General features: G+C 34.6%; 1 non-coding gene across 1 annotated transcript; it reads right to left on the bottom strand.

Moving 5' to 3' along the window:
* Window positions 1-2,781: 2,781 nt before the first annotated feature.
* Window positions 2,782-2,858, bottom strand: Trnap-cgg (transfer RNA proline (anticodon CGG)). Its single transcript has one exon. It is a non-coding gene; the product is annotated as a tRNA-Pro (tRNA).
* Between the last annotated feature and the right edge of the window lie 16,697 nt (window positions 2,859-19,555).

The raw sequence follows: 19,555 nt of genomic DNA, 5'->3' as shown, positions 1-19,555 counted from the left end.
ACATGCAAATATTTATACAAAACATCACTTTCCTATTTCCAAGAACACAAATACAAAAATTTAAATTTATTCAGTAAACAGAAGCTAAACACTGTAGGTAAAATATAGATCTGATCAAGGTGAAAATAGACATAGCATAGACTCCTTCACGATAACAGTTACAATTGTGTCGGTGTAAGCTAAGTTCACATTGAGTCGAAAGAGTCAAAAGATGTTGGATCCTAATATACGAGAATTACTGCCAGACTTCTCCTAAGCTGGTTTAAATAATTGTTTAAGCAATGGTTCTAAAGGTCCTTCATGTGATGTGATACCTGAGGAAAAGATAATGAACAAGGAATATAAATTAAAACAAATTCATGAAGTATTATACCCTGCAGAATGCATCTGCAGTCCGTACATTGTAATACAATGCGCAGGAAAGAAATGTTGAGTAAAGTTTCTGGTGTAACAGTAACAGTTCTTTGAACTAGAACACTAATAATCCAGCGTCTGTATAATGATTTTGTGACGTACCTCGTTATCTCAGATCAACTTACTTTAAACCATTTTCATATATAGATTGGAAGCGTCTAGCTCCATTGTCTCTTTTGTACTATCATCTATTTTCTTTTTCTCTCCGTCTTCTTGATCAAACTAATCCCGTCAATACAGTGGACTTTCTTCTGAGAATTGCATCGTCGCTAATCTCATTGTTTACATGGAATTAAGTGCTACAGTAGTAATAGCCGCAGTTGTTCGAATATGTATACATTATTCCTGTGCGCTAATTACAGAAACTTTAAAAAGTAGTCATCTTTAATTTTCAAATCCGGCAGTTTGACTTAGATTATCTATGCAAGTCCAAATGTCTGACATGTACTTTATGGAACAGAAAGTTGTGTTAATACAAGGACAACACTCCTTTTGCGTTTCCTGGAATTTTTTTTTCTTCATTTTACGAAGTAGTGCTCCTTTAAATCATTTCTAAATGACGTATTCGAATCCGTGTATAGTTTCAATTTATCACATCAGGTCTTTTTCACACGCTTCAACACCTAATTTCTCCTTAGCTGCGCTTTCAAGGGACAGTTGGAGCCGTCATATCTCAGCGTACATTGTTCTTTCAAGGGACAGTTGGAGCCGTGATATCTCAGCGTACATTGCTCTTTCAAGGGGCACTTGAACTTCTAATATCCCAATGTACATTGTGCTTTCAAGGGACATGTGAAGTTGTAATATCCTAGCGTACATTTTCAGCAACATTCATTTGTTCTCTATGTTTTTTTTTTGTCGGCGATTCCACACATTGTACAATTCAATAATTTGGTCCGGAGACTTGGATAGCGTAAGAAGTAGTAACCAGAATTAGTAAAGCAAATCAAACCTTCGGTAGGCTGAAATAGATATAAAAGGTCCAGACAGCTTGGACTCAAGACCACTCTTAGGATTTGTCAAAGCAATATCATCCGTGTGCTACTTTACGGTTCTGATCGCTGTAAGGTAATATCAAGAAAAAGAATAGCACATACGTTTTAAATCTTCCAATGGAGACCAATTCCTCTATACGAGAACAATTCTTGGCATCTTTACGCCAAACAGGATCAATAATGAAGATCTTCCTCAAGGACAGAATCAACATCCTTATCCAGATTGTGCAAAAAAGAAGATGGCGGAGGCATGTATACCGAATGTCACTGGATGAACCGTGCAGGACTTCCCTCCGCTGAACCCCGGAGGTGAGACGAAAGAGGGGTCGGCCCAAAGAGACATGGTTGAAAACTATAAAGAAATAGATGAAATGGTGTGACCTGAATGAATCATCACCAACGTAAACTCTGCAGACCATCACCCGATTTACGACGAGGGATGAACTGAACATCACTGTTCAGAAACATTTATTACTGTAACCATCTCGTAGATTCGACAGGGTTGCGAGGACTATGTGGACTGCTATATGGTGACATATATATTAATATCGGGTTTATTACTTCAAGGTAATTATCAAATTAGTCTAAATTGCTTTGACCAGGATAGAATTAAGTGAATGTCATATTAATTAATGCATACAAATGCATGAGCTCACCGCCTGGTTAAAAGATCACCACTCTTTTATACTTTCCATCGGAGAATTAAATTAGTGTAGTTGAAGACGTCTATGCGACTTAAACGTGCAAACAGAGCCATGGAACAAGGCTAATCCAAATAAAGGTTCAGTAACATTATTCAGCCTAGGCAAAAGGTTATATATTTAGAGCAAACATGTACAACTTTCTCCGAAGCGCGAACCGTAGGTTGCACATGCCTGATTTAGAGTATGTACCAGGGTATGTATTTAAGAAACTCTATATTTTACTTGTTCTTGATTTACTTTCAACTGAATGACGCACCTGATGTACACCAGAGTTAACGTCGTGACAATGAAAGTGCAGGTGTCATAGCTTTCACAAACATATCTTTCAATAAAACTGAAAGTCATAGTAAAAATGACGAGGATTTTCTTGAATTCTGATTTCAGGTAAATTCAGTACTTGAATGAGTGTGTGTGTGTGTGTGTGTGTGTGTGTGTGATTTGGATTCTTAACGTAGCTTTAACAATGTTTCAGTCATATTGTTAAGATGTCTGCAGTGTGGCATTTTATAGTGATGTCTAGCACTTGGGCATCATGCCGCAGACATGTAGCATGATGTCCCACCCAGTCACATTATCCTGACACCAGACCGACCAGTCCTAACACTAACCTCTTAATGCTGAGCGCCAAGCGAGGCAGCTGTTAGTACCATTTTTGTAGGTCTTTGGCATGACTCGGACGGGGATTGAACCCACGACCTTCCGCTTCCGAGGCGGACGCTCTAACCACTAGGCCACCGGAGCAGTCCGTCTTGATGAACGAGATCGTATAAAATATAAATTTATTGAAGGTACTGGTTTCAATTTTAAATATTTGAGCTCCAAATTTAGCATCTACAATACTATGATCAACCTTTGGTTCAAGGAGACTCTCACGTGACTTCGAACGAGATTATAATTAAGGTCTAAGCAAGAATAAAAGTGATACTTTATAAAAGTTCAAAGAGAGAGCGCGAGTGAAATATTCAATGAAAAAAGTTGTTACTGTCACACTTGCATAAAATCAAGCCAAATTAAAGTTTTTTGTTTTCATTCACGTGCTTGTAATTGAAAAAAAAACATGACTGTCTGTGCTATTAATGAGTCGGAAGGAAATCAAGTTGGCAAAGACAGCCTGACAAGGAAGTACTCCTTGTATAAGAATAATAAACCTAAACGAATGCACAAGATGCTCTCGTGTCCTCCAATAAATGAAAGTAATGCTTAAGACGAGGTTTTCCATAAGTTTGGTAAAGTCGTTGATTGGTCCATAGACTACTGCCATTTAATATTTATCGGGCTTTAGTTTACTTTTAAGGAAGGTATGGCCATGTGTATGCACTGAGCATGGTTAATAGCGTCTGAATGACGAGATGAACGAGATAGCTCGTGTAAACAGCATGCATGAGGAGTAAACACCTACTGATCGAGATCTATTGGATATAACACTGAAAGATAGATGGATAAATTACACTGTTGAGGTATAAACGTGAATAATACATTGCGTTTGTGTTTAATGAATTCAAAAAATGTAACCTTTACAGACAGAAGAAGAAAAAAAGAAATCGCTTCGTCACAAAAGTCCTGCTAACCGAGTTACACTGTGCAGACGTGATACATTAAAACGAGCGAAGTCTTACGGTAACAAGCAGTAATGCAGCCCTTAGCTGGGCTCCCGCACGGCAAAGATATTTTGAAGTCGCACGAGAGCTAATTCAGAGAGTCTACGGTTACTCAAAATAGATTTAAAGTTATAACTGGGTAAAGGCTGTAACCCATTTTATACCTAAATAGAATACTATCTGGACATTATTTATATTATCGTACACGCCTTTGTGCCTGATTTCAATTTATTTACGTTGGTTAAAAGGGATTAATTTTGTAGTTTTCTTTGCTATTTACTTGATGTAGATCGTCGTAAACAGTTGTGTGATGGGTTTTCTACGGTTTCTATAATAGAAAGCAATGTCTTGTCCGTGCATAGTGTGGTATGGCATACGTTGCAGGCTGAAGGCTTCGTTCATATCATAGTGTGGTATGGCATACGTTGCAGGCTGAAGGCTTATCCTCTTGACCCCATCCTACATCCAATTGATTTTCCATTTTAATCGGAAGCCTTTCAGGTACGTAATGATAGCATATAAAAAATGAAAATATAAATGAGATGTGAATATGTGTTAGAAACATTTAGTGTCGAAAATGTAAGCACACCATCCCCAACCCCTTTTTGGGTCAGATAGAAAGAAAAATACCATTCCAATATATAATCCGTACGCAATTATATACAGCGTTTCCGCTAGGGTTGCAATTCTACTGGCATCTCGTACCGGTGAGGACGGAAAATGTCGGTATAAAACCAAATTTTACTAGTACAAATGCTAATCAACCAATCTCATCGACGCCTGGTTTATAACTTGCTTAGAAAGGAGATAATTATGTTCTAAACAATACTTCAGAGGAATAAAATTAAATTAAAGCGGTTTTTTAAAATATATATACCTTTACAGGGGCTGCCTTTGTAATGGAAAGCGTCTCAAGTCAACACCACGACACCATAGTTCGTTCGACACGTCATCGCGAATTTTATTCCCTCTGTAACTTAGTAAATTATCAGGTCATCATTATTAGATGTAACTAAAAGTACCTAATTTGTTTCACACGAAGTAGTCAAAAGGAATTAGGTACTTTGAGATACATTTAATGACGCTGTCCTGAAAATTTACTGAGATACAGATGTACTAAACGTCGCGATGCTTTGTGGAAAAAACAACAGAGTAATCCCTGCCAATATCGTCAGTCAGTCACCAACTTAATCCACACGCAATTAACAACTGTGTTGTAGAGTTTACTTAATAAGTATATAGTTAAAGTGATTCCATGCTACACATAAAATGTTTATTTTTGTGGTTTGGTGTGAGTGAGAGCATTAAATTTCAGCATGGCTAGACCACATAGTCTAAAAATAGTAACCGGCAAAAATTGCCCATATTGAGATCAGTCAGGAGTTCCTACTGAAGTAAAGTGACGCATTGGCCCAAATAAGATACATGTAACATTAAGAAATAATAAACATGTGAGAAAGCTGGAAAAATATATACATATTAAAAAATGAGCTTTAGCATTATTATTTACCACAGTACATTTTACAATATTCTTGGAATTCCTCTATGTTTAATTGTGTATTATTAAAAATATACATAGCGAATATAATGTACATCGCGTTTTTCAACCCTGAGGTCACATGTTGATCCTGTTGTCAACACGTGCCAGTACGTGCAATTGCCTAATCAGGATTGTTTTAATTGCAATTTGTTGTCAAAATAATTTAAGTCTGAAGCTGTTTGAGGACATTTGATAATTTCGTTAGTTTTGGGTCCCATCAAGCCTTTATACCCTATTTGTAGACTACTTCTACTTTATTTTGGCCATTGTTATTGACGGCATGATACATAGAATAATTAACACTGTTGTATATTCCTGTCTAATTAGTATTTACCCGTATACGTGTGTTCTTCTGCCGTGACACAACTATCGTGTGTACATTGAATGACGAATATATTTATTCAGAAACCTGACCTTTTAGAAAGAAAACTATGTTATCTGTTATGTGGTTTTTTAATTCAAAACGACTCGAATCACCATCCTGGAATGCAGACATACAACTGAAATGCATCCTTATATTAGTCCCGGATGGATCCATTAGCTTCGTATTGTTGGTTTGCAAGTTAATGTTTTTTTGTGTACTGAAATAGGTCCCATATCGCATGTCGTTACTGCGTAAAAGGAAAGGCCTGGCTATGACATACAATTTTGCTGTAGTTTCTATTCTCACTGGTACACCTCTGCTTCTTATGCATGCACCGTTCTGCTGTCGAGTTTTCTTTCTCACTCGAGCTAAACTAATAATGTAAAAAAATGTTTTGTGAACGATACGTAAAACTGGTCCGGGAACGAATCGGTTAATTGATAAAAAATGTGAAATGAAACATGACAGTTACATTTATGGCGGCGTCATCAACGTTTTGCTTAGTTGTTACTTAAAGTTTTATTTTTATATTTTTAAACTACTTTGATATTTTCATCCTCCTTGGCATGATGCAATACTGAGCTAAGTTACTTCATGCTGCTCGCTCGCTTCTTTTACATTTGGGCCAATATCACAGGCACTTAATATGTGACATGGTTGGTTAAAATTGTCTCATTTGGTAATATTTTCTAAACGCCTTAATGGATTTTCTTCATAATTTGCCGAATCTTTATAATGTTAAGCAGGGTCGACCCCCCTCCCCCCAAAAAAAGGGGGCGGGGGCAACCGGGGATATATACCCAGGGCCACGGGCCCGTAAGACAGCCCGGGCCGAACAACACTTTTTAATTTTATAAAGGAAATTTTTTATTTGAACAAGAACTAGGAGAGGTCCAGATGTTTCTTACCCCAGGGCCCGTGATCGCTTTTTACGGCCCTGATGCTAAGACAATTCATTGTGTGGGTCACATTCTCACTTGTCCTTGATACTTTGGGGTCAAGGATACATTGAAACATGTGCGTTAAGGTCTTAGATAATTTTTTTGTTGTCTATAATTTATATATATTTCGTAAACCTCTTTATATATTTTGATCATCCTTGGCATGAATCAAAATGATGTTAAGATAATTCATTCTACAACATGTTCCCTCGCCCCTTTCACATTGGTTACAGGGTTACAGTCATTGAAAGTGTGCAAATATTCCCTGACCCCCTTGATGGCTTTTATTCATGTTTTGGATGTCTCGACATTGAGTTAATACAATTATTTTGCGACACTGCGGCCTTATGGGTCAAAGTCACAGTCAGATCATTAACATTAAGGTTTTGGTTGGAATGTTTACATTTTCTTTATGAAACCCCATGAGGTATTTCTTCTTTTTTTAGGACAAGTAATTAGGAAGCTAAGACGAATAATAGTGTAAGATACTTGCTAAACCTTTAGACGTTGGTGTAAAATAACACATATTTTACCACGATTTTTTATAGTGGGCTTAAAACGCACTCCCTGGCAATCTTCTTTATATATCACGGTACGAATAACTGCTTAATTGTTCTTTGAATTCTCCACACCTGTATCTTACATTCAATGATAATGCTATCTCATGTGTAAAGCAGCTTGTGTTACACTTAAAACTAGTGTTTGATTTTCAGACAAGGGAACACTGTTGAATATAATGGATGTATATGTCAGTGCCTTATTAGTATTCATAAAAGTGTATGTTTCTATCAAGTTTAAGAAATATCTGAGAAAAACACAGCCTTCCGCCACGAAATCCACATAATGTGCAAAAGAATTCACTTTATAACGAGATTTTCCCGTTGACTAAACACCAAACTGACCAATCAGAAGAACGTGACGTTTCTGATATATTTGAAAACTACAGAAACCCAACTAAAGACCTGTGTAGAGAAAACTGAATAAAATGGTTCCATTTTATCTCGAACAATCGCTTGTTCATGGTCTGACGTGTTTTAACCGAATGTGACATTCACGAACAATTGCCAGTTTCTCTATCCATATTTTTGCGATTGTCGGCTAGCCTTTCTGTTTCTAGGAATTACAAAACAGCGTTTGCTTAACAACATATCATCTTAGCAGGTTATTTGAAATATCGATTTTCAAGTTAACATTACTGAATAAATTTTAATATACAACGAAACAAAGTTGTTGCATTATCACTGCATGACAAATGAGATTTCCCGTGAAGGAAACGCAATGGAAGCTACAAGGAAATTGTGCAAATTTTATTTCAGCGAAGTTTCAAAGTAACGGAAACTACCGTGAAGTTTCTTAGGTTTCCAGGCTTTAAAATGAAATATACTCAAAAACAGCAGCAGCAGTTTATGTGCAGTTACATAAGGGAATAGCATTTTAATAAATATACGTAGTCTCATTTTATTAAAACAAAACAAGAAAAGAAAACATCAAGGTGTCTGATTAAAGTCAGACACCTCACACTTAAGTTGAGTGAACTAAATTTGCCGTTTACCTAACAATGTCACAAAAAATGAAATTCTTTCAACTGCTATAAATTTTGCTATAAGTTTAATGAAGCAATAAGTAAATAATACAGTTATGTAGACAAATGGTCCCTGTATTATAATGAATAGAGAATAATACTTTTGGATATATTTGAGCATTATTAATAACCTAGGAGCTCAATGTACCCTTACTGATAACCTGTGTATTCCCATGTACAATCCTCAATGTTGGTATATGCGTAAGTCCTCAGCTATCACTAATTTATAATAATAATAATAATAATAATAATAATAATACTTGTTTATTTAAGGATGATAGGTCAATTAGAATACAGAAGTATCTAGTCTCCTTCAGGCCCTCGGCTACTTTCTAACAGTCTACATGCATGAATCTTATTAACGAAATTTAAGAAAGGAACAAAAACAATTACATGACTTTATATTACTATGAATATAGAAGGCATATTGCAATAAATGCATAGATGAGCATCCTCAAAGACAAAACAAAATAGAAACAGGGATTTGCACAAATATAATGGCATGCATAAATCAATCAAAATCAAGCTATAATATCTAAGATATTTTGTACAAAACTTTAAAAGTGGCTGATCAAACTGGTGTGGCAATTACGTGTATATTTTTCATCATATTTAAAATTAAATTCAAATTTTTTAAAATTTGGTTTTGGAAATTTCAGGTAGCTACATGAGGTCTAACGTAAAGCAAGCTATCCATGATTATAATCCAGTAATTTTTTAACGCATTCAGACATATTGCATTGTATACATTGGTAGACAAGTACTGCCTTCTGAAAATGTTTTCTATCGTTTATTGAAGCCATTTCAGTTCATGGAAAAGAATACTAGATAGTGGATCAAAAATGAACACCCAGAATTTGGCCAGTTTTGTACCTTACATATTATTTCTAACTGGATCATGGGGCAGTTTCTCCACATTGTAACTGGCCAAATCTACTAAATGTAGTACATTAATGTAGCTTGTATGGGTTATTTTACTTCATACAGATCTTTAGGCTTAGTTTTGCCCACTTTAAATCACGTTCAACTATCGGACTATTTATTGCCAAATTTACAAACATCTCAGAAGCGAAATGCTTGTTAGATGAGGTTAGCAACATGCATTACTTATGTTTTTGTGTATAAACATTTTATTGTTGTTTCGACCACATCTCAATATTTGTTATGTCGGAGTCTAGTAGAAACTCTTCGGTATTTACATCTCTGTCTTAAACTGTTATAGCAGCATCCTCTGCAAAAATGTCTGTCCATAGAGGTAGGTCATGTCTAAAATTAAGAAACTGAAAAGGGCCTAAAATAGACCCCTGGGAAACAACGTGATTAATATACATCGAGCTAGATTGATGATTCAGACGTATCTAATATCGCTCGCTCTCAGGTAGTCGACTTTTAGCTTAATTTCTAAAATGCCCAAGTTGTTTAGTGGAAGAAATTTGACGTCAGAAGGTGTAAATTGCGACATCTGATTTGAACGATAACCTCTATCTGCACTGAGTGAAAGTTCGATAACTTTCAAAATTTAGATTTAATAAAGACCAAATGAAAATAATAAGTCAAAAAGAAATATTGAAAACATCTTTGATAAATAAATAAAATAGCGTATGCTATGACATAGCTTTTTATTGACAGATAAATAGAATAAGTCGAGGAGAACTGTGTAACATCTGCAAAGCAGAATGTGCACTGGATGCTTCGTTGCTGATGCATTTGTTCGTATAACCGCACTTGCTACAATAATCATCATTACAGGGAGTTCATGATACAACGAAGTTTAATATGAACACTCTGTTAGGTAATACCGATCAAGGTCATGCCAGAGAGAATGCACGCTCCAACAATTTCCTCAATGATGAAATCAACCGTCTTGAATGATTCGATTTTTGTCTTTTACGTCATCTTTCAACTAGCCTTTGTTAATCAGATGTATATTTATCTATTTTACAAATTTCCTTGTAAAATAAATGGAAACTTAACAAGACAAAATGCGCGATGACTCCAAGGTAGCAAAGTACCAGAGAAAGTAATTTCACAAGAGAAAAAAATTCCATGTAGAGTTGGACTTAGAAGACGACAATGTTCACGGGAATGAAAAAGCGAAAGCCGAACGTTTGAAGAAAGAATAAGACGAGTAAAATTGTCGTCTACTGCGATAAAGACTTGCAAAACAGGTCAAAAGATCTGAAAGAAAGGAAAGAAACTCAAACAGCACGATCTTTCTTGACAGGAGGTGGTATAACTGTTCTAGGTGATTTGCTCATTTTATTTTTTTTTTAAAGTTAATGAGAAATCAAAGCATATACAAAAGCCAGTCGTTTATGACCAGTCAATGAACACATCGTTGACACTATTAGAAACCTCTCAGCTGTAGACGACAATAATCTGTATAAATGAAACGCAATACAACAAATGCTGCAGTATATTCGTTCCTCCTTTAGACAACTTCAATCAGCTAACCTTTGTTAGCTAGTTAGGGGTCACCAGTTATTATAAACTTTTGAGAGAGTGACGTATGTAAGGTGAAGTTGTTTGCATTTAAAACATGTACAATGGAGAAAATGTTAGCATAACTCTGTGCTACTTTGGTATAATGCGGCTGACATTTCTTTGGATATTGTACTTTTGGAAATTGTAAATGATCTAAGTACACTCCTAGCTAAAACGACTGCTCCCTTATGCTCCAACAATTCGCCTGAATTTGTCTAAAGTACACTATCCTTAGCAGCTATTACAATAGAGAAAATGATTTTTTTCCAGACTAGACAATACCAGTTCTGAAAGTGCAATGAATGAATTACCAAATATATAAAACGTAAAATAGTTATCGGCTCTTTTTCTTACAATTTACCTCTGAAGTTCAGGAAGTGAAAGTGACCAAGTGTAGCTAGCACTTTTATGAAAGGTGCACATCTGGAGTAAAGCCAAGCTGTATACTCTATAACCCATATTACACCCACCAATCATAAACCAAAATAAACGGAATTAAAGGTTCTTTGAACAATACCTAAGATGTACAAGGTCTTTTTTTAAATAGCCAGTATAACCAGTGATGAAACCCGGGGAATGTTTTTTTTTTCTTTACAATTCTAACCCTATGCAATGTACGAAACTGTAGAGCGCCACCTTAAAACAAATATAAAAATGTATGCAATTATTTTTCTTATTTTCAGATTATTATGTATGATGTTCTGAATAATATGGTACAGTAATATTGATTTTATCCATGAAAATAAGCTAATTATGCTTATTTTGCTCTTGCTTACATAATATGCCATGAGGCATGTTTGTGTGAGTAGTGACCTTAATTATGGGAAAATTAGAAGTCTTAGCTTATAGCAATAAAGTCAACTTAAATTTAAAACTGTTGCATCAAGTAAAATAAATTTATAGTGAAAATGTTTCTTTTCATTTAATTGCAATGAAATTAAATAATAAATGATGACAAAGCAAATTCGTTTTCTTCCATATTAAAAAATAAGCAAATATTTTAAACTTTGACCTTTGACCTTTATGAACCTCATCCGTTTCATCCCTTTTCAAACTGTAAAATTTATTGTTGACAACTCAGGAATATTTCTGGCTAGTTTTATGTTCCCGTCTTTCAGCATAACATTGGTTGCTATGTAGATAAAACGTAATGCGCGTTTTTAAAATAGCTCACTTTTTTTTTTTGGGGGGGGGGACTGGAGTTGTTTGAGATTCCGACACTAATAAATACTGTTCTGTGGGGGAAAATACAGGAGAATTATTCCAAAGGACTGTGTTTGATGCTTGCGGCTTAAATGTTTCAGCCATACAATCAAAATTAAATCATACAATAATAATACATATGTGCTCTTTAAGGGGGCGCTTACCAGTTATTATGTTCGTTTGAGAGAGTGACGTATGTAAAGTGAAGTTATTTGCATTTAAAACATGCACAGTGGAGAAAATGTTATAATACCTCTAGGCTTCTTTGATATAATGTGGCTGACATTTATTTGGATATTGTACTTTTGGAAACTGTAAATGATCTAAGCACACCGTTAAACAAAATGACTGCTCCCTTGTGCTCCGAAAATCAGCCTGAATTTGTCTAAAGTACACTATCCTTAGCAGCTATTACAAAAGGGAAAATAAATGTTGCCAGACTAGACAATACAAGCTTCTGAAAGTGCAATGAATGAATTATCAAATATATAAAATGTTAAAAGTTATCGGCTCTTTTTCTTACAATTTACCTCTGAAGTTCAGGAAGTGAAAGTGACCAAGTGGAGCTAGCACTTTTTTGAAAGGTGCACATCTGGAGTAATGCCAAGCTGTTTACTCTATAACCCATATTACACCCACCAGTCAGACACCAAAATAAACAGAATTAAAGGTTCTTTGAACAATACCTAAGATATACAAGGTCTTTTTTAACTGGCCATTATGACCAGTTAGAAAACCCGGGGAATTTTTTCAAAAAATTCTAACCCTATGCAAAATACAAAACTATAGAGCGCCACCTTAAATAATATGATGCCGAGTGAAACAGAACTAAAACCGCAACATCATTCTTTGCTCTTTCTTTTGCCTACACCAAGCTTTTGGAAAGATATTGATGTTTTGAATTTGTTACGATACAATGGTCATAAACTAAGTAACAGACAGAAGCAAAACCAAAAAGCTGTGTACAACTTAACAAATAATTTAATTATCAAAGTTATAAAATGAAAATGTTAGAGGAACATACAATATTGTGATTTGAATCTAAAATAATCCTATAAGTGCTATAGAAGTCCAAAATAATTGAATATTCCAATGAATTTCAGATCCTCGAATGTACGTATCGCAAAAGCATTGTTCAAAAATCTTTTGAATAATTCACAATAGTCCAATGAGCACTCTGAAATTCCAATGAATGTCTTCTCTCAAACTATCTAATCACAACATTAATCTAATCTGCAGACTGATTTTAACATCTGAAATTAAATCCGAAATAGTAATGGTTCCAAAATTGTAATCAATTCATTGCTCAGTTCTCTCCTTATATACACTGCCAAGAGTCTAATTCGACTCTATGCTCCAATATACACCACGTGACAGACCTTTCTAATCAGTCTAATATATTACAATATCTGTTCACGTTAATTAATCCATCCAATCTGAAATAACGTAATTCTTCCGAGAACACACGTGACTCTACCAGCGAATAAGAAATAGCCCCAAACTTGTCAACAGGTCTTGTTGTTCAGCTTAGTAATAATGATCATAAACACGTACATAAACATCTATTTATAGATCCTATGCAATCTACAGTCTTAATATCTCAAAATAGAATTGTAGACCCCGAGTACAACAATTATTTACCTAATACTTGATTACAGATGAGTATTACAATTTAAAGTCATGAACAACAATTACACATAACATAGATACAATCAGATACCAAGAGTTATAACAAATATAGATATACATAAGAAACTGGTCATCAATAGATGCTAAAAGCGTTATAACAAATATATACATAACAAACTGGTCATCAATAGATGCTAAATGAGTTATAAAGATGATTCTTCTCGTTTCTTTAAGTCAGTTGACAATCGACTAACTGACAACAAACGCAAATTATCCTGACATAACCTGATAGATTTAAATTCATTTTTCTGGATTCCTAAATAGTGATGAAATCTCTACGAGTATAAGTGAAAATGAATCAAATGAAGCACCTATACAGCAAATTATTCAGCCTCCCGCGGCTGACATCTCCATTGGAAACATCTTTACCAACAACGAAATAAAACAACATCTGCAAAAGGTATGAGAAAAAATGCAAAATAGCATATAATGTTTCGAACTGGTCAGATGCTGGGTCGGAGAGAGTTTCAGCTGGTATGTGTGGTTCTGCTGCTGAATTTGGCTTAACAGGATTAACCTTTCCACTATTCTTCACATGACTTAGCACAGCAGTTACAGGAATTGTCTTAAAGGTTTTGAATAATAAGAAATTTGCATTTTTAAAAAGTTATAAAAGATCAAGAAATAATTACACCTGTCATCACCAAGTTAAACAGCATCACTACGCAAAGAGGTCAGTGAAAGTGATTTACCTTAGTTGTTACCGGGGATACACTTGATATTGTTAGTGTCCGGACGTCCCCTTTCCCTGTGAAGGCTCTGCCATCAACGAACTCAAACCTAAAATGTTTATTTTGATAATCAATGTGTACAAAAGATACAAGGAAAAAATTTAAATTATGGAACTAATAATGGAGAAGAAAAGAACAAACAAATCTTCACAAAACCGTACATAAAAGCTAATTAGCCTGTACCAAGTATTCATCTACAGAAAAAATAGCTAAAACAGCCTTTGCTAAGCAGGGAAGCTATTGTACAATCAACAGTCTTTACGACAAGGAAACACATTTTACTAATACGATGGAAAACGGAAATGGTTAATTGTTTCATGCAAAGAATATATTTTATTGTTGGGTCAACACTATTCTTTTATTAAATCAAAACGAATATGATTACAACATCAGTGACAAGAGTGAAACAATGACTGTTTAAATTTCCAAAGGTTATTACACCTTTCAAAAGTATATTCGAAAGGTAAAAGACAGGATAACAGCAAATGGTTGTATTGAACAGTGTTTATGTTAAATATGTGACACACAACTCAAACGTTTCAACAACAATTCCACTGCGTAGGTAACCAGCAACAATTCATAAATGGTAGGATTTAATTAAATCTAATAAAAATTGCGGGTTTCTCCATTTTTCTCGATAAAATTAATAAAAGTTAGAAGCACCCAATGGCGATTATTAGTGCTTACTAGAGCTTGGATGTTGAATAAAGTTTTACGAAGAAGTAACAGATCGAATATCAACACCAAAGATGAAGATTGGGAAAGTTATAGAAGTCTATATTAGAGGTTCTAGTGGGTTCTTACCTTTAAATATTTTTATTGAAACAGATGAAAATAGTGCTGCACTATGTGAACCAATCTCGAGTGATTTAACCTCAACAATAACCACACTGCTAATATGGCAGATCCAGTACACATTTCTGATGTGGTTAATAAAATATATGTGTACAAAAGCGATTTGTCACGACATGTAGGATACAAGTGGGCAATAAAGCTATTGAACTTAACGGTAAATAAATAGCTAACAAAATCTCAGACCTACACAAACAGTGATTATTAAAGATTTTAGATGGACATAAAAAGAACATATACAGACTCGTCACTTCATCAATTGATATACAAGCCTTGCAAACAGTAATATAAAGATCAGATAATTTACTTGACGATCGACAAAATATACAAGTGATAGAACTGAGAAAACATAAATAGATGCTTTGGAGAGTAGCATGAATAAAAGTTATTATTTTTTAAATATTTAATATTATAACACTTTAAGATCTCAACTTAAACAGGTACCAAGAGATTTGAATAATTACATCCAAGAACATGATCAAGAAATAAAAACGCAACAAAGATAACAGCTAACTCTAGCAAATTGTCAGTTGTAGAAAAGGAACAAGGTTAACAGAAATATCCAAAAAGGTAGAGTACGTTAAAGGTATAATGAATGCGGAGGAAGGCACGCGCAGAATTAGATCAATGAAAGCAATTTATGGTTTATTTAATAAGATGTAAGTGTTAATATCAAAATGGTAAAAATTTTACATTCACCAAATTTGACAACCAATTTTACAAGCTGATGTTAAACAATCTAAGCATAATGATATAGAACTGGCAAGCAATCATTAAAAGAAAAGAAGAATTTACAGAAATGGAAATGTTGTATATTTTAAGTTTGGATTTCACCACATATATCAGTTAGCATTTATGGATTCAACTGAGAAAAAGTCACACACACACACAAGATATAAATATATAGATATATATACATATACATATATATATATATATATATATATATATATATATATATATATATATATATATATATATATATATATATATACATATACATACATATACATATATATACATATATATACATTTATATATATATATATATATATATATATATATATATATATATATATATATATATATATATATATATATATATATATATATATATATATATATATATATTACAGATCAATATGGCATACAGATAAGAAAACCATAATTAGATACAATTTTTTTCAACTTGAATATAAATTATTTAAGCTCTTAATCGCTGGAAAATATTGATCTTTTCATTGGATTATTTATAACAACACATATTTGGTTGCTCCCTCATTAGATATTAAATAAGGTGTTTGAAGAAATATTTTCCAGCGTAAAAGTAACACATTCATCCTGTCTGGTGAAAGAGATACTTCTATTTTTTTTTCTAAAATAAAAACTGACATCAGCTTTAAAATTTGCTGCACATAAATATTTGGCCAAAATAGCAGCTGTCATTGAAGGAACATGAGTAAAGGGACCATCGTTTGCAGAAAGCAACTGTCCCTTCAAGTAATGTGAATTAGACACCACAGTAAAAACACAAACGAAAAAGATCATTGAAAACTAGTTCAACGACTACTTGAACTAAAGCTTTAGAAAACAATGCTTGTTGACCAAGTGCGGATCATTTATATCAACCCGCTGATGATCAATTCATATTCATTACACTGGTGCCTGGTATTAACGTGTTTGTTGTTTGTAAATTTATGTACAAAGTTCAGACGTTTCTAAAGCCTATAAGTAATAATGAAGTTTACAAACGGTAAATACATAAGGTAGAAAAGATAGCATTAAATGTAACACTAAAAGCATTAACCAATAAGCATACTGTGTAGATAACAATAACAAAGTAGGCTCCAAATGTATTGATTGTACCGGATACTTTCTTCGTGACATTTAATATGAAGATGAAAGGAGATGTTAACAATGCAGTGGTAAATAAATTAGACACATTACACATATTGAAGACATGAACTTTTCAGGTTAAAAACTACAACATTTTCCAAAAATGTACAGATTAACAGTTACGTGAATTATTTAGAATAAACACGATTGAGTTATAATATGCAAAAAACGTTCGAAGTCAGAGATCATGGGCAGGCGATGCAAAAAATGTTGTCACAGAAGATGACTCCTTATTGTTTATGGAAATGAATTTAGAATGCAACGTGAGTTTCAGACACTAACAAATCATTGTCTACTGTATCCTTATTCTCTTTCCCAGAATTTCGGATTAAATAATACAAAAAAAAATCATCTGAAATAACAGACAGTGGAAATCAAGTCCACGAAATGGAAAATATTTGCTTGCAGCACGATTACCTCGGAATCAATTTTTGTAATCGGCTAATGATAATACAGAAACAGAACTGCTTTTTTCTACAACTGCATCGCTATGGAGAGGCTCATCGATGTAGCTTTCAATAAGAGTTTAACTAACATCACACTTAATTCTTCCATGATGATTTTGAATGGTTCTTTGATACTGCGTGAAACAACACGGCGGAGAAGTGATACAGAGAAGAATCCCGGTTTATCAAAGATGGTTTATTTCCATGGTCTCCAACTGATTGAAGTTTACAGAATTGGTTTTTAAACTGAGTGAACAGTTCACGGAAGCCTCTAAGTATTTATTCAATCAACAACAGAAAGACAGAAAAAATTTCACAACCTATGCAGTGTATCAGACTTGACTAGAGACACGATATCAGTTTAATTGGCAACTATCTTAAATTAGAGTAAATACAGAAGATATACACCGAAATAAATCGAAAAGATAATGCTGATTAACACAGAATGTATTTTTATGGTCTGACTGCCATATCAATACTGAAAACAATCAAGCAAACTAAGTATATTTTAGACATTCATATTAATGGATGGCAAAGCCTTTAGTCATGTGAACCACAAGAATAACAATTCATGTATCGACTAATTGTGGGAAATCATTCTTTGTACTAAATGCAAAGACTGTTTCAAATTACATCGTTATCAGCTGTCCGACTTTTCTGTGCAGCAAGACCTAAGATTGAAAGTAGTTACTAAAAGATAAAAATGTGATAGTGATAGATCCTGTCGATAACTGGTTCGTGTTTCCTTACCTAGCTGAATAACATATATTTCTCATCCGTATTCTGAATTATGTTTACCTATTTATCTTCATCGTTCTTTTCAAATTCGCCCTGATAATAGAGTGATCATACTCATAAAGGTTGTGAATGAACAACAGGATGACGTTTTAATCTTTGATTTATAAACTACATCATTATAAGCAGACCCTCTGTATTTGCCTTTTCATTAATTCTGTCTTTAATTATTTTTCTGTTCACATATATTGCTTGTATTAGTTGACTTAAAATCTTATTTATCATCCAGTGTGAACTACAGATAATGCATTTTTTGGCCTCAATTCATGGTATTTTTGTTATCCTATGCAACACGTTGTAAAACACTACAATGCAGTTAGTAACTCTATAAATGATTAGATTATTATTTGTGTGTATTCACTTGAAGTACAGACAAGGATCCTGTTAGATGTTTGCCTTGTCTTTGCATAGTTTTGTTTTTAGTTGGTTGACCATCGGTGCTCGATAAAGTAAATCCTGCGCTGATCTTCGCTGATGGGTCCTCATGTGACTGATGAGTCCGATACGAGATGTGCATGTCCTGGAGCAATGTGTACACTGGAGCATGGGTTGGTTCTTGACGTTGACGCTTTCCTGCGTTCCCTGGGGTCGGTGACTTTCGTTCTGCGGGCATCCTCGAAGGTTGAGCACCCATTACTAACAGCTGCATGCCAGCCAGGTCTATCCTTGGCGCAGGACTCGAGGTTTGTCACAGATTTTGAGCAGCATCTCAGGCTGTCCTTGATGGAGTTTTTGAATCTTTTCTTCGGGCGACAAATGTTTCTGTGTCCACTAGATAGAGCTCCACACAAAATCTGACGAGGCATTCGAGACTCCTCCATACGGATGACATGACCCGTCCACCGGAGTTGGGCTGTCATGACCACCGCTTCGATTCTGGTTAAGCCTACTCTATCCAGCACTTCTAGGTTCGTCACTCTGTCTTGCCATCTGACGCCCAGGGCTCTCGTGTGGAAGCGCTCAAGTTGCTAGACGTGCTTCTTGTATGTTGTCCAGGTCTCACAACCATATAGGAGGCTTGTTAGCACAACTGCTTTATATACCTTTATCTTGGTGGACAGTTTGATATTCCTGTGACTCAACACGCGAGAGCGGAGACGTCCTAGTGACTGACTGGCGCTGCTGGTGCGTGCCGTTTGCATAGTATAGCAAATAAGATTTGTTTGAACTAAACGAAGTCTTTGTACAGGAGGTACACCTTCCATATAACACTATTGCTGCATAGACCTATTAATGTGTGTGCACGGTGATACTTTCAAAGCCATAATCAGTATATTTATCTTTCAGCTGATATTAGTGGGGTTTTTTTATTTTACAAGTA

The sequence above is a fragment of the Sinohyriopsis cumingii genome, chromosome 19 (assembly GCF_028554795.1).
Source record: "Sinohyriopsis cumingii isolate HCF-2022 chromosome 19, ASM2855479v2, whole genome shotgun sequence".
In the NCBI taxonomy this organism is placed as follows: Eukaryota; Metazoa; Mollusca; class Bivalvia; order Unionida; family Unionidae; genus Sinohyriopsis; species Sinohyriopsis cumingii.
The sequence above is the reverse complement of the archived record's forward strand: the minus strand, read 5'-3'. Positions and strand labels throughout refer to the sequence as shown.